At 37.4% G+C, this 16,825-nt stretch overlaps 1 protein-coding gene across 29 annotated transcripts in view; it reads right to left on the bottom strand.

Annotated features, from left to right (window-relative positions):
• Positions 1–16,825, bottom strand: part of Sox6 (SRY-box transcription factor 6) — a 605,718-nt gene that overhangs the window by 48,770 nt on the left and 540,123 nt on the right. The window lies entirely within an intron of this gene.

Raw genomic sequence — 16,825 nt, 5'->3', positions numbered from 1 at the left:
CATCTTATATTTGAGAATATTAAGCACTGTGTTTGAGATTAAAGAGGGACCCGGCAAAGCCATGCCCTTTCATATAAATTTCTACCTAGTCTCCCAGAAGATTTCCTTCTTTCCTTCAAAGAATAGTTCAGAATATTTATTTGTCAGCCACATAACCATAAGATAAGAGACTGATGTCTACAGGTTAGGTCTGGGCAGCTGAGTTAAGCAAAGATTTTACAGTGAGATTGAACATGACCCAAGGAACTACAGAATGTGGACATGGGCACAAAGAAGAATGAAAATATATAAACTCCTGGCCATAAAATGCCAATAGGTATGCCCCGATGTGCAGCAAATACAGACAGTATGTGGCAAGCCCTTAAGTTCCAAACTCCTCACATACTTGAACTAGCCCTTCACAATGCAGGTAGAATATTTTATAGATTATATGAGTAAAACACCTTACTGCTAATTTAATCCTACCACCCTGGAAAATACCTTTCCTTATGTTGACAGAGGAATGTGTGTTTTCCATGCAGCAATGGGACCAGATACTTACTGTGCACTGTCAGTCACAAACATACAGGCAACATAAAAGTTATTGAAAAAAAATTAAAGTCAGCTCTGCTGTGTTGTAGGATGGTGGGCTCTCTAAGTGCTTTGAAATTATGATGTATGAGGTAGATGTTGCATATTAAATAAAGATATTTAAATGATAAAGCCCCCTTTAGTGAGAGCTGATGAATGTTAAATGTTACAAGCCACAAGATGGTAGCATCCATCATCTTCACATATTATCACAGTCAATGACGGGCAGCCTCACTGATGACAGATAGACTGCTGCATTATTATCCCTTATTTCCAGAGTCACTGAACAAACCATTCAACTCCTCCAGCATTATTTTTAACTTTGCATTAAATTAGCAACTTTTCCTTTTCATCCCTGGCAAGACTGATCAATTACATCTTTGCATCAGTGGAGAGAGAGTGGGGGGGGAGGGAGAGAGTGAGAGAGGCAGAGAGACAGAGAGAGGCAGAGAGACAGAGAGAGACAGAGAGAGAGAGAGACAGAGAAAGAGTGAATATGAATTTGGAGTAACTAAAAGACCAGAGGTTTGTTTTCATCTAGGGAAAAAAAATCAACTTCCTCTTGCTGGCAACAAATGTAAAATTGTGATCTTGGGAAAGAACAGCAATGAAACAGTAAGCACACAATAATGGCTTTTCTTTGCACTTAGATAAAAGCTGAATTTTTGATGTGCACAGTATATTTTAATAAAATTTTATATACTATGTTTTATACACTTATTGGCTATTCCATAATAATGTGTGTGCTAACAGTAAAATTGCTCTTAAATTTATGTGCGTTATTTATACGTTCCCACGTAACAATGCTTTTTGTTGTAAAAAATATTCTGTTTATTAATGTAACTTTACAACCACTGCATCCAAGATCCGTGGTAAATTAATGACATTTTTATTATTTTATAGTGTCATTAAATTTTTACTGATCACTCCATCAAACAGAGGCAGTAAAGGCCATAATGTAAACTGGGACACTTAGATCAGGCAGCAGGAAGACATTCCATATAGTCTGAAGAAAACTGCTAGCCATAAATGATATTTATACCATCTTTAAGCATGTGAGAATACTTGGATAAGTTTGGCAAAACTGTTTCAGTAGTAGAGTGGATTGTGTACTTAAATAACAGTTTGCTTGCCAGTGAGACAAGCCTTTTTCAAACCCTATGCAAGATGACTGATCATATTCATTCTCTTCAAAAAAAACCCATGAAATATAATGATATACTAGGCACCTTTCCTCTGGGTTGCCAAGACCTAACTAGCCCACCCTGTACACAGGCCTTCCCAACAAAAGTGGCACATGCTGAGAGAAATCTTTTGTGTGTTGCCTTAACAAACAAATTGATTCCATTTTAAGTAGGCATGCCTAGGCAATGATGTGATATATTTTATTCCAATGGTCTGAATGAGAGGCACTTTACTACCCTTTATTTCAAAGCTCATTTCTAAACAATGTCTGAATATGGAGTCATTCATTGCAGGCATACAACATACAACTGGGGGCCATTACCTACATCACTGTTAAAATCAGCCAAAAAAAATATCATTATCTTGAGTTATTTTCATATGTAAAATACATTATAATTAGGATGCTCACTGATTGTTAAATAAAAATTTTAATGTGTGTTATTAACTAATTTCAAATATTCTATGTATATAGAAGACAGTAAATAGAACATTCTATGCTCATATAATCACAAATTTAGTAGCAACTATATCCTACATGGAAAATCTGGTATGATTCTCTTATATAAATAAGAATTTTGTTGTTACTTACACAAATACATATTTACTAAAAAAAAGCCTTTAAAAATCTTTTGGATTTGTAATCATTTGGAATTTTTCATGAAAGATTAATACTGTAGCACCATCAATCATGTTCTTTTTATGTACTCCTAAAGCAGTGTTTTCTAAGAGAAAAAAACCAAATGCATATGCCTTGAAATTTCTAGCCAGGTGCTCATACCTGTAATCTTAGTACTTAAGAGGCTGAGATCTGAGGATCGTGGTTCAAAGCCAGCCCAGGCAGGAAAGTTCATGAGATTCTTATTTCCAATAAACCACTCAAAAACTGGAAATGGCACTGTGCCTCAACTGGTAGAATGGTAGCCTTTAGCAAAGGACCACAATGACAGCGGTCTGGCCCTGAGTTCAGACCCCATGAAGGGGGGGAAAAGAAGAAGAAGAAGAAAAGAAGAAGAAGAAGAGAAGAAGAAGAAGAAGAAGAAGAAGAAGAAGAAGAAGAAGAAGAAGAAGAAGAAGAAGAAGAAGAAGAAGAAGAAGAAGAAGAAGAAGAAGAGGAAGAAGAGGAAGAAGAGGAGGAAGAGGAGGAAGAGGAGGAAGAGGAGGAAGAGGAGGAAGAGGAGGAAGAGGAGGAAGAGGAGGAAGAGGAAGAAGAAGAAGAAGAGGAAGAAGAAGAAGAAGAAGAAGAAGAAGAAGAAGAAGAAGAAGAAGAAGAAGAAGAAGAAGAAGAAGAAGAAGAAGAAGAAGAAGAAGAGGAAGAAGAAGAGGAAGAAGACGAGGAAGAAGACGAAGAGGAAGAAGAAGAAGAGGAAGAAGAAGAAGAGGAAGAAGAAGAAGAGGAAGAAGAAGAAGAAATTTCCTGAGGCTACACAATATTCTGAGATAGTCTATCCTTTAAATTTCTACTATGCCTAAATTTATTGAGTGCTTGCTGAATTAAGTCTTGTTTTCACCCCAGCTCCAAGCAGCAATCTTTTGACTTTTGACTACCACTTGCATCCTGGAGTGGATTCCAGGAAAATGCTTTTCTAAACTAAAAGTAAAGGATAAGCAGCTTTCTCCTTTTTCCAACTTCCTTCCAGCTCAGTGTTTACATCAATGCCAACTGGCCAATAACAGTACAAGTCTCACTGCTTTCCTTATCTTTCTCTGCCTAGTCAACCATCCAGTCTTGCTTATTTGAATTCAGCAGAGCCTTTTGGCCCCTCCTTCAGAGCTCTGCTGACTGACATCACTAACCCCCCAGCACAAGCCTTCAGGCTTGCACACCTATCTCACTCTTGCAGCTGCCTCTGTAGTCTGACTGATCCTTGGTGCGGCCCTCCCAGCCCATCTCCTCACACTGCTTCCTCACCCCATGTGGTTAATTCCACACCCTCCTAGTTTCTGCCGCATCTTATCCTCCCCTGGCTTTCCAGTTCCTTCATTTGCTGCTCTACCTGCTCTGTTTTAAACTTAGTTTTCTTTTTTATTTTTCTTTTTATTTTTTTTTATTGTGAAAATACTGTACAGAGGGGTTACAATTACATGGGCAAGATAGTGAGTACATTTCTTATCAAGCATTGTAGCCTCCTCCTTTGTTTACCCTTCCCATCCCTTCCCAGCCTCCCTCCCCCCCAATCCTCCCTGCACCCCCCCCACTTGTAAAGTTCGTCTTTGACATGACAACTTGTACTTCTCATTGTTGCAATGGGTCCACCTGTATCCTTATTTAAACGACTTGTTTTTCCCCTTCCCCTCCACAAATTATACCAACATCAAATACAGTGAAAGCAGGGGTTATACTGTGGGGGAGGGACATACAAAGCAACAAAGAAATAATCCTATAATTGCGTTAGAAACAAATGCATGAAAGAAAAAAAACATTTAAAATACATATCTTAGGGTTCATTTTCCTAACATCACCTTATCTGACCTTTTCTGCTTGACTCATACATATACTAGATATTGCAAATAAGGGAAACCATGGGACCTATGTTTCTTTGGGCCTGGCTTACTTCACTTAATATATTTTTTTCAAGTCTTTCCATTTCCTAACAAATGGGGCAATGTCATTCTTTCTGATGGAGGCATAGAATTCCATTGTGTATATATACCACATTTTCTTGATCCATTCATCTACTGAGGGGCATCTGGGTTGTTTCCAGATTTTAGCTATGGTAAATAATGCTGCAATAAACATAGTTGTGCTGGTAGCTTTAGTGTGGTCTTGTTTGTAAACATTTGGGTAAATGCCCAAAAGTGGGACTGCTGGGTCATAGGGGAGCTCTATGTGGAATCTTTTGAGGAATAAACTTAGTTTTCTTTATTTCTTCTCTCATACATCTTCTGCTCAGGGCATACAGTGACAATCTTCTAATAATAGTACCAAGATCCTTCCTTGCTCACGGTTGCTGAGTATGCTTTCGTATCTCTTCTTTCTAAGTCATATTCAGATTGAAAAACTCAAGTTTTCTATGAACTCTATAACCTTATGAATATTCCCACTTTCTGATATGCCAAAATTCTTAAGTCTTCCCTACATAATAAGCCCCTAGTTGCACACTATGTTAAAGAACCAGAGCTGGGTTCATATATACTTGCCAAGTCTTTCTCAACACGTTAGATGCCAGGGGTTACATCTTGGACCTTTTCTAGGTATCTTACACAGCATTTAGTATTAGTGTCCATAGGTACTTGCAGATTTATATAAGGCCACATGATTTATTCACTCATATAAATAAAAAATACCCCGTGCAAGCAAATGTCAAAACTGAGCTAGAATTATCAGTTTTCTAACATTTCAAGTTTGTGATGAGATGTTTAGATTTACCATTCCTCATTATCATGGTGATGCTTCTTCAAGCAATGATATAATCAAAATAAGGACATTCAGAAAAACATTAAATAGTTTATAAAAGAAAGAACTAGACAGCATTTAAAGAACACAATAGAAAAATGCATTCATTTCTACAGCTTAATATGAATTTAACCCTGGAATTTCTGCAGGTAAATACTTGCATCTTTGCAAGGCCTTTGTAACACACTGGCAACAAAACGCATCACTTACCACAAATGCTTGGCTTATTAAGCAGTACACATTTCATAATAAATTATTTTGTTCTGTTTGTTTTGTTTGGGAAGCAGGACAATATTAAGCAGAAAGTCGGACAGTACTCTCTGACTCTGGCTGACTTGCTTTCATTTCTTTCTCTGGACATAGCTTGCCATCGTGCAATTCTCAAGAGCTATCATTAGACCATATGATATGGTTTCCTTTTCATTGACTTGCCAAACTCTATTGCTTGAGTATTCTAATTTTATATCCTTTGGATTTACTTTTAATAATTTAATGAAGAGTAAAAACTATAGGCTTTACACGGGACAGTAACCATATGTACTTTTTAAAAGGTGATTCTTTTTGGAGGAGGAAGTGATTTTAGAGGCTCTGCGATTTATTTGTTTAATGGTGTCAGTAATCATGATAATAACGATTCTGGCCTGCAGAAACAAAGTTCATTGTTGAATTTCATTGTTAAATAACATTTTGTGAGTTACCTACAAAATTTTCTAGCTCCACATGATTCTTTAACATCAAAATCACACTAAGACTCATGAATGTGTTAAGGCCTAAGTTTTCAATTGTATTTCTCACACTGTACCAGCACACATTGGAGTAGTAGCATACCTTGGAGTAGTCAAAGGATGAGTGTCTCTAATGTTACTGCATAGTCTAGGCACTCTACGTGCTAAATCTTGGTAAAGTAATTTTCCTTTCTTCTTTTATTTTAATTTTATCTTGAACTAAAATAAAATTTCTGATATGTTTGAAAAGCAGGGAGATATAAATGAATAAAAGGTAGATAAATACAAAGGAAAGCATATAAGTCTGTTAAACAGTAGTGTGATCTCCTGTTCAGGATTAGGCTTATGCTGAAATATAGGAAATCTGCCTGTTTTTCTTTATAGGAAGAAGAACGTTACTTGTAGTCCCAACCTCCCCTTAAAAAAATTCCTCTCACGGGGCTGGGAAGGTGGCTCAGTGGTAGAGCGCTTGCCTTGCATGCATAAGGTCCTGGGTTTGATTCCTCAGCACCACATAAGCAAAAAGAAAAAAGCTGGAAGTGGCGCTGTGGCTTAAGTAGTAGAGCGCTAGCCTTGAGCTGAAGAGCTGAGGGACAGCGCCCAGGCCCAGAGTTCAGGCCCCATGACTGAACCAAAAAAAAAAAAAAAAATTCCTCTCACCCACTTCTTACACTGTAGAGTCATCTACCATTAACATTTAACTCTGAATTAACTAAAATCACCACTCTCTTACAAAAGGTAATAGAGTAAGCTGCTAAACCAATCATGTTAATTTAATTCCTCTTGAGAAATAAGAGCATTCCTAGGAGAAATAATCTACATGAAACTACACAGAGACATAAAGCATGTGGTCAATGAGGAATATGTGAAATCATTTCATAAGAGCTTAAACATATACAAGCTTGGCAAAGATGGCTTCTAGGAGCTGAACTGTGTCTTCTCAAGATTCTTAAGTTGAAACTCTAACCTGCCCCCCCCCCAACATCTCAGAATGTGACTATTTCTGAAGGTAAGATTTTTAAAGAAATGATCCAGTTAAATAAGGCTAATCCAGTCTGATCAGTAGGTTCTCATACAAGGAGGAAATTCTGGACATGCATTACAAATGCCTACATACAGAGAAAAGACCACATGAAGATAAGGTGTCCATCTGGAAGCCAGAGAGAGAGGCCTCAGAAGATCCAAACCTGTGCACACCTTAGGTTTTATGGAGCTTTCAAAAAACAATCTCAAATGATGTATGACTTTCAGCATCTAGAAATGGGAGAACAATATATCTGTTGTTTAAGCCACCTGGTCTCAGTATTTTGTTGTGGTACCCCCAGCAAATGATTACAATAATATCTTTTTAATTTGTCACAAAAGATTCGTTTTGCAGTTCAAAACTTATCAGGTGGTTGGGAAGGTGGCTCAGTGGTAGAGTGCTTGCCTTGCATGCATGAGGTCCTGGGTTCGATTCCTCAGCACCACATAAGCAAAAAGAAAAAAGCCAGAAGTGGCACTGTGGATCAAGTGGTAGAGTGCTAGCCTTGAGCTGAAGAGCTGAGGGACAGTGCCCAGGCCCAGAGTTCAGGCCCCATGACCGGACCCCCCACCCCCCCCAAAAAAAAAACTTATCAGGTAACAAAACGGCAGCTTTTTAGACAGGATATCTTACTAGCTTCAGAAACAATAATGCAGGAGCTAGTAGGAGCAAGTAGTGGTTTTATCTGTTGATAACTCTATCCATTTATCTATCTTGATCTACCTACCTACCTACCATCCATCCATTCATTGCTGGTTCTTCAAAGGAAAAAAAAATCCCTTAGAGGAAAGGAAGATTTGCAAGTTTTCAAAAACCAGATGATTCATACCTTAGGTATAAACAAAATCAATAAAGACTGACATAATCTGTTCAGATCTCCTCTCAAAATGCTGATCTATGCCACTGGGCCATAAGCTACTTGGAGAAAGGACTGTCTCATGACCCTCTCCATCCCAGGTTAGCACTGTGCCCCAGACAAGCAGAGAAGCATGCAGCACATGCCTACTAAAATGAACTGATGTCTACAGAGCTTCTTGTGCATATGTTTTATGGAGCTTTCAAGAAGTGTTCTCCAATGATATATGACAAGTTTCCCTGTGGATTTGAAGAGTACACCAAACTAAGCAAGTTCTGCCCTCACAACCCTGGCAACAGCAGCATCCTGTATATTCCCACACGCTTAGACTCTTGTCACTGCCCATCACATGATAAATGATACGGTAGCATTAACTCTGAAGATATGAGACCCTTTTAGCCTTGGGAGCCACTGAATTAAATTAGTTTCATCAGGATTATAGTGCTTACTGAACCCCTTTAACTGAATGCTTTCTGTCTCATTCATATGGTTTCAATATTGTCTCAACCAATTGTAAGGTTATTTATAAGTTTGCAACTCCCAAGTAGAGTTATAAAGCATTCAGATTTAAACAAATCCAGTTGTGTGGCAGCCTAACTTCTACTTATATGTGGTTTCAACTTTTTATTCGTGTACAGGGCCATGATGCTGACTCGTTCTTAAATATTCTCTGATTAACTTTTGTTTCAGTAACAAGTTCACAAAAAGTCCCATCATAAAATTACATAAACTCTTGTTAAAACTAACACATGATTTAATAAATAGAGAATTCTATCTCAACTTAAACCACCAGTAAGGCTTTGTTATTCTAACATGTGCTATATGAAAAAAGGCATCATAATAAAATTAATGACCAGTTAGGCTAATGTCTTTGTTCACAATGGTACCTAGGGGATTCTATTAGTTCAAAATCCAGGCACTTGACTTCAGGTGTTTATTTAGTTTACAATGTATATTTTTCATTATTGTTTGGGCAAACACAGTTGTAATTTTATTCAAATTGAATATATCAAAACTATATAAAGAATGAGTACTTTTTCCCTAAAAAACTATACCTTCTATTTCAGTTTTGACTGACAAATTGCTAATTTTGAAGACTTTCCCTGAGCAATAAAAAAAAAAATGAGTAGAAAAATATAAAGATTCGTACAATGTGTTTGCTTTCATTTGAGACATACTGATATAGCATATCCCCAGAGATATTTTCTTATAATTAAAAAATATGCATATGCCACAGAAGTAACATATATCTTTTTTTAAGTTGGGGGAGGGGTGTCAAGAGGAAGCTTCAGTGCCAGAAAGATATGTAAAGGCATCTTCACGAAGACAGCCTGGAGACCAAGAAAGTTAGGATACTTCCCTGAAGCCCTATAGCCCACAGGTAAAAAGATCTCCAATATGCCCCCGCCTCCATGCTCTCAACTTCCTGTTCCTGCCACTAAGCGCTCTCTTGAGAGCATTGAGTTAACTTATCTCCATGGTTTCTTCCAGCCCTGAAACTTGATGATTATATGATACTTGACTTTTGCTCTTTGAGATCTACACTGCAGCACACACTAGTAAAATCACTTCACCATGTTATAAAATAATTCTGACTAATTATTCATATTCTCCAGGAAAGTACTTAAAATTAATCCATTTGTCAAACAAGCCTACCAAACTGTGGTCACAGTTGGCTGAAAAGCATGTTTGCTACTTCTGAGATTTTGTTGCATCCATATGCAAAAGCAATAGAAGGGAAGGGACACAGTGGTAGAGGAAGGCAAAGGAAGGAGACAGGAAAAAGCAGAGGACAGACATTTAAACCTGAATTTGGTGTAAAATGTATTTCCATGTTCCTAGTTTAGTGTCACTAAGGTAGCAGTACAAGTTGTACAGAATACAACCTTTTTTTGTGTGCAAGTAAAGTAACATACATGTAAAGACTGCTGGTAAGAAGAACCTTTCTTCAGAAATAAGTTGTTAACTCCTTAATATCAAGACTATGTTTTACTATAACCCCCTAAACAAGTATAATAGGTCAAAAGAAGTCAGAAATGAATTTGGAACAAAAAATAACCTATGTCTGATTGCGAAAAAAGCCATTTTTTGGTGTGTGTGTGTGTGTGTGTGTGTGTGTGTGTGTGTGTGTGTGTGTGTGTTTTGTGTGTTGTTGTTTTTGTTTTCGGTTTTGGTCCATGTCCTGAGGCTTGAACTTAGGGCCTGGGTGCTGTCCTTAAGCTTTTATGCTCAAGACTAATGTTCTACCATTGAGCTATAGCTCCACTGTTTTCAGTAGTTAATTGGAGATGAGTTTCATGAACTAGCTAGCCCAGGCTAGCTTTGAACTGTGGTCCTCAGATCTCAGCCTCCTAAGTAGCTAGGATTATAGGCATGAGCCACTGGTGCTGGGCTGGAAGAAGCCTTTTTCTCTTTTTTCTTTTGCAGGCCTTAGAGCTTGAACTCTGGGCCTGGGTGTTGTCCCTGAGCTTTGGTATTAAAGGCTAGCACTCTACTTTATCACTTAAGCCACAGCTTCACTTTCGTGTGTGTGTGTGTGTGTGTGTGTGTGTGTGTGTGTGCGCGCGTGCGCGTGTGTGTGTGTGGTTAATTGGAGATAAGAGTCTCATGGACTTTTCCACCCAAGTTGGCTTCGAACGTTGACCCTCTCTCAGCCCCTTGAGTAGCTAGAATTACAGGTGTGAGCCACCAGTGCCTGGATGGAAGAAGTCTTTTTAAAGATTAAGTAAAATTAAAATTTAGAAACTATGTGTTTATTTCTAAAATTAAAAAAATAATTTTGAAATTGAAAATTTTAAAATGAGTTTAAAAGAGGAGAAAATATTTTAGGAAACTCATTTAGAATAGTGCACTAATATGACAACATTACGAAGAACAAAAGATTGTGTCCGACTGTGGTGATATGTGTTAATTGTATGGTTTTTCAAAGATGTGGGAGAACTGATATCAATTACAGTATAATTACCATTACTTCCAACAGAGTTAACACGTAGTTACTACAAAATAACATACAATTAACTGGTGTCACATTGCACACCAGGCTAAATAAGATACAAATTAAAAATTCTCAAATGGTACCATAATATTCTTTTCTTAAAAATAAAATAAATTAACATTTCTTTGATAAAGTCACAGCCTTTTCAGGAATTAGTGCAATAATTTCTGAGAAAGGAAATCCAAGACATAAATTAGAAAGAATAAATTTTTAGACATGAGATGAAAAACTGCCTGGGGAGGGAGATGTATGCATCAACAAAAATTTAGATTTTATTTTAAGCTAAAGCTGTGGTAAATAAAATTAAAACCTTCCTAACATATTTCATATTTCCTAAAATGAGGAAGCTCAATGTTAAAATTGAGTTCAAAAAAACCCTTTACTTTTACTGATATCTAATAATAATAATTATTATTATTGGTGGCGGTGGTACTTTATTTAGCAAACACTGAACAAGTATCTGCTTTAGTAGTACTCCGGAGGGATAGGGAAATGAGTCAGTCTCAGTCCAGAGGGGTGCTTACACAGAATTACTGGTTGTTTGCTATGTGGAGTAGTAAATCTCGTCTCAATTTGAGCAATTTCCTTATCAGGCTGTGTACTGGAGAGACACAAAATTGTAGAGATCAGTCTGAAGAAGTAAAACTCCTTGTTGGAATGTCTCAAGTCAGCAATAATAACACAGGAAGCTTCCACACACTGCCTATGAGCAAGGGGCATGTGTGGGAACACCAACACACCAAACATGCATCTAGGTCTCATTAGGAGAGAGTGAAGATGGCAGAGTGCGACCCCGTGAAGTTGATGAGAGGACAAAGGCAGAGCACTGCTGCATTTCAAACACAGCTACAGTCTATCTGCTATATCCGTTTCAAACATCTGGGCTTCCAATTATTTATTGAACTCATGTGTAAGAGTTATTTGGGAATACGACAAACTGTTGTAGATCAGGAACGCACTAAAAGCTTCGTGAAATCTTCCAGGATTGAACTCTTGCTGAAATCCTCAACAATAAGAAAGAAACTGCTATGGGAATGTTTCCCTTCAGTAAATGCATGTAAACCATGAAGATGTTAGCATTCTAAGAATAAACATGGTAAATACCATGCTAATTCGTATAGCAGACAATATTTTAGTAAGAACTTACATTTTGCATTTTATTAGGTTTAGCTTGTATCTAGATTTCCTTCCTCCCTTCCTTCCTTCTTTCCTTCTCTCCTTTCTTCTTCCTCCCTTCCTCCCTTCCTTTCCCCCTTTTTAATATGTGAAATTCAAATGCTTTTTGCTTGAGATTAAATGAGGCTAGTAACATTCATAAAAGGCTGCACATCTTGCTTGAAGGTTACATAAGTATATGCATGGAACCTCAAAGCTTTCAGGGCAGTTTGTTCCCCTATGTAGCCAATTTTCTCATTTTCCTCTGAATATAAAGCTCAGGAATAGATGTTTATTCTTGCACTTAGCTCCATGTTTTAGTCTACTGAATTCATGACCCATTTGCCGGGCTTCCAGTTAAATACAAGTTGTTGTTGTGAGGGGGTGAAACGGAACAACAATGGGTACATCCTTGTGGCATGTTATTTCCTCTTGTTCCTGCATCACTGTGACATTCCTCTGATTATTGCAGTCTCAAAAAATGTGCTGATCACTGTGTGTGTTAAGCGACAGTGGCAGCCCCAGAAGCTAATACCCTCCATAGAGTACATTATGCATGTGATGTAAATGAGGTATAAGCTCTCCAATGCATCAACCATTTGTCATCAGAGAGCCAGCAAACAGTACAAGTGCCTTTTATTCCTTCTACTGTAAGCATGAATGGCAAAATATATAAATAAATAGAAAAAGAAGATCACCTGCTCTTCACAATTGACTCTAATTGACACAAACTTGAAATTATTTCCATGTAAAGTATATTTTGTGTGTGCTTTTTACTTGTTTGTTATTGTATTAAAGGAGAAAGGGTTATCAGCCCCGTATTCAGAAATCAGAAACTGAAATAACATATGTTAAAGAGAGTTGGGACTGCTCCCACATTACTTCTCAGAAACCTAGAAGTCGGTCATCAACTCTATGCATAAACAGTTTAAATATTAAGATGATAATACCATTGGAACAGAATTTAGGATTTGGCTCATAAGTTAGAACTCAAGCTGACAACTCAAGTTTGGGAACTAAATAGTAAGTTACTTTAAAATGTAAACTGAATTCCTGGTCCAAAAATAAGTGCTTCAATAGATTTGAACAATCTCTTGAAAAATTAGAATCGGTGCGTAGGCTATAGGTAAAAATTTCTAAATGAAACAGAAGCAACACCTCCAAGGGCTCTTAGTGCTCTTGCTTCAAAAAGTAGCATGTGTTTATTCCTAAAGCTTAATAACAACATTCCTGGTTACTCTTTGTCCCCTTCCTAGGCTGGGAAAAACCTGGAAAATTAGCCAGAGCAGGATATGGGAGAGATTTGTTTATTCATTCCCAAAGATTGAATAATGATGGTTATCTAAAATGGGTTTGCAGAGTATCAGGAAAAAAACCTAATTGTTCATAGAACAAACAACTTCCTTTGTGAACAGTACAACTATCAGCTTTCAAATTTTTGTAGAATTTTTAATGGTATTTCATTAACTAATGACTTAAGAAGATCATGATTGCAAAAACTACATTTTTTAAAAAGAATGTAGTTCTTATTTAACTGCACTGCAATAGTGACACTAAGGAAAGAAAAACTGGAAAACAACCACAATCTGTGTGTTTCATTGAATAAATATAACACTATTCAAATTTATATTGTGATCAAAACTTTATTTTCCCATAGCTGAAGTGATAACCAAAAAAAGTAACAAAAATGAAAAAAAAATTGCACAGAAGATAGCCAGCCTTCCTGCTTGTACCGGGACCCAGCATGTTAAAACCTGTTATTTAAATAAGCTTCAAGTTGTGGATTGTGTTCTCTTATTGGTAATATGACATGAAGGCCTGGATTATTGGAATGCTCAGATCAAGCAAACAAATCTTAAAATAAACATAATCTATTTAGGATCTGTTTGGTTTGAAATACTAGCCTTCCCAGGAAGACCAGAAACATGTCTGTGGGCTCACACTTCTACTTTCAGAAGTAGAATTCATCGTGCATTGTTTGAAACACTCACATTCTTTGCTTTCTGGATAAACTGGTTTCACTGCAAACCAAACTCTATCTAGCATAGTTTCTATTCAAAGATAAATCACTAGTTACTATTCTCTCAAACATCACCTTTAGATAATTTTTATGTCATTAACTTAGCTTCTAATATTATAAAAGTTGGAGAAAATGATCCAAGAAAACCAATCTACACAAAGCCACATGAAATTCATTAACTCACTGTGTTTTGATCTCCTTGTATTGTGCTGATCAGTAAATCCATCTACATTTAGCTAATTCTCAGTCCTCAGCTAATTCTTTGAGGGGGAAAAAAATGAATGTTTCCTATAAACTCCAGAGATCTTGGGTACAACAGACCTGATTTACTTGAAACAGATTTCACTTCCTTTCTACAACCTCTCCTTCCCACCACCACCCACAACGATGATAAACAAAAAGTTGTTTTATTTGTAGAAAAATAGTGAAGACATGCTACTTATTTATACTGTTAGCCTACAGCAGCTTCAAGTCCACCCATTCCAATGATGCTGAAGATAAGAAGCACACAGCAAAATAGCATTTGCCTTTCTCAGCAGAAACCAGTGACTCGGTTCCTCAGTTCCCCAGTTTGACATAACACGTGCCGCTATGCTGAAATCACCTCAACTAGAAAACTCTTTCCACAAATTATCTCATTTGTAAGGCATAATCTATTGATTCTTCAGATCGTACTAAGGCTGAGTAGCATTAAAGATCCCAACACCCCACAGATAGTAGCCTATAAGACAGGTCTTCAGCTTTCAAATCTAGACTTTTTACTTTCTTCTTCTTCATTTTTTGGGGGGGGGTCAAGTCTTAATCTATGAGCCTTGATTCAGTTCTAGTTACACCTCATGTGATTGGGAAGGCCATCATCCAGGCTGGCTTCCAAAGCTTTGCAAATCTGTTTATTTTATAAACGTAGCTTCCCAAAGCTACTGAAGTCTAAGACTTTATTGCTTGACCATCTAAATAAATAAATGAGCATTAGATTTTTTCATGACTATGTACTAGTTACCTCTCAAGTCCCCTTACTATATTACTTCCTTTGTGTATGGTAATTCCAGAGAGGTTTTGCCTCTCTGCCTCCCCCTCTCCTGTCCTCCCCCCACCCCACCCCCAACCTGACCCAGATCATCAGGTGCAAACCTGGGAGGTTCCCATGACATTGGTACTGCCAAGGACATGGGCTAGAGTCAGGAGATGCACGTATTAGACTTGAAAGCTCTGCCACAGAAAAATTCAAAAAGCACAGCTGTCTCTTGCAACTCTGAGTTTGGAGAAAAATCATCAGCGGTCAGACAGTGCACCCTAACTGCAGTGGGCTGTAAGATTGCAGTAAGAAATAGAAGGAAAGGCAGAGAGAGGCACAAAAGAAGAGGAGGAGGAGGAGAGAGAGGGGAACTCAGAGGGAACAAGGAAAGGGGGGAAATATATCTTATATATCTTGGTAATTTTCAGCAATAGAGACAGAAAAGCAGACTGCGAGCAATGGACCTATATTTTGAAGAACAGAAAACAGAGGAAGAGGCTGTGAAGCAAGGGAATTTGAGATTCTTAAAAAAAAGACTATCAGAAGTTTCTCTTTAAGTCTTTAGCCCACTTGTTGATGGGGTGGTTGTTTCTTTGAGGATTTGTTGTTGGAGGGATTTAGTTTTTTGAGTTGTAAGTATATTTTAGATATGAAGCCCTTGCCTGTCTTATGACTAGTGAGGATGTTGTCCCAATCCATGGGCTTTCTCTATTGATCTTGCTAGCTATGTCCTTTGCCATGCAGAATCTCTGCAGTTTCATGCAATCTTATTTGTCTAATCTTTTTTTGAGTTGTTGTGTTTCTGGGTCTTTATTAAGAAAATTTCAGCCTGTGCCAAGGAGCCCTAGAGTTTCTCATATTCCTTCCTGTAATGTTTTCAGGGTGTCTGCTTTGACTTCAAGGTCTTTGATCCATTTGGAGTTGATTCTGGTGCAGGGTGATATATAAGCCAGGCCCAAAGAAACATAGGTCCCATGGTTTCCCTTATTTGCAATAACTAGTATAAGTCTAGGACAAGCAGAAAAGGTCAAAAGTTATGTACATATGACCATATATGATGATGTAAAGTGAAATGAACCCCAAGATAGGGACAAAACTGTTTTTTTTTCTTGCTTGCTATTGTTTTTAATGTCTTTAAAATGTACTATGTGATTTTTTTTTTTGCTTCTTTTGTATGTGCTTCCCCTGTGGCACAACCCCTGTTTTCATTGTATTTGATTCTGGTGTCCTGCATCTTGTATATACAATTTTTCTAATTTAGGGAGGGGAAGGGAAAAGACAAAATGCTGAAACAAGGATACAGGTTGACCCGTTGTAACAATGAGATGTACAAGACACTATGTTGAAAACGAACTTTACAACTTCTGGAATGGGAGAGAGGAGTTCAGGAGGTGGGGAGGGAAGGGATGGTAAGGAAAAAACAAAGGAGGAGGTAACAACACTCGATAGGAAATATACTCATTACCTTACTCATGTAACTGTAACCCCTCTGTACACTGTTTTTACAAAAAAAAAAAATCTAAAAAGAGACTTAAAATTCTTCTAAAGACTAGTAAATAACCCTGTAAATAATGCAAAATTCCCTTGCCTAAGGAAATTTCAAAGGTGCAGACAGATACGATGAAAATAAATTATTATTTTAGAATTTATAAACTGTGTCCTCTATTCCTAAACAATCATGATCAATGAATAATGCCTGAGTGTTTTAGGCTCAATGTTAGGAGGACGGAAAATAGGCCTGGACTTTCCTTTCACATAACAGTAACTCAGGCTTTACAGGAAAAAGGGCTGATATTTGAACAGAGTCTTATCACATGAATACTCAGTGTTTTGGCTTTTGTTTTTAATATGCAATGGAGGATAAAAACAAGACACTAAAAATCCTA

The sequence above is a fragment of the Dipodomys merriami genome, unplaced genomic scaffold, assembly GCF_024711535.1.
Source record: "Dipodomys merriami isolate MVZ:Mamm:240054 unplaced genomic scaffold, mDipMer1.0.p SCAF_21, whole genome shotgun sequence".
Taxonomy (NCBI): domain Eukaryota; kingdom Metazoa; phylum Chordata; class Mammalia; order Rodentia; family Heteromyidae; genus Dipodomys; species Dipodomys merriami.
The sequence above is the reverse complement of the archived record's forward strand: the minus strand, read 5'-3'. Positions and strand labels throughout refer to the sequence as shown.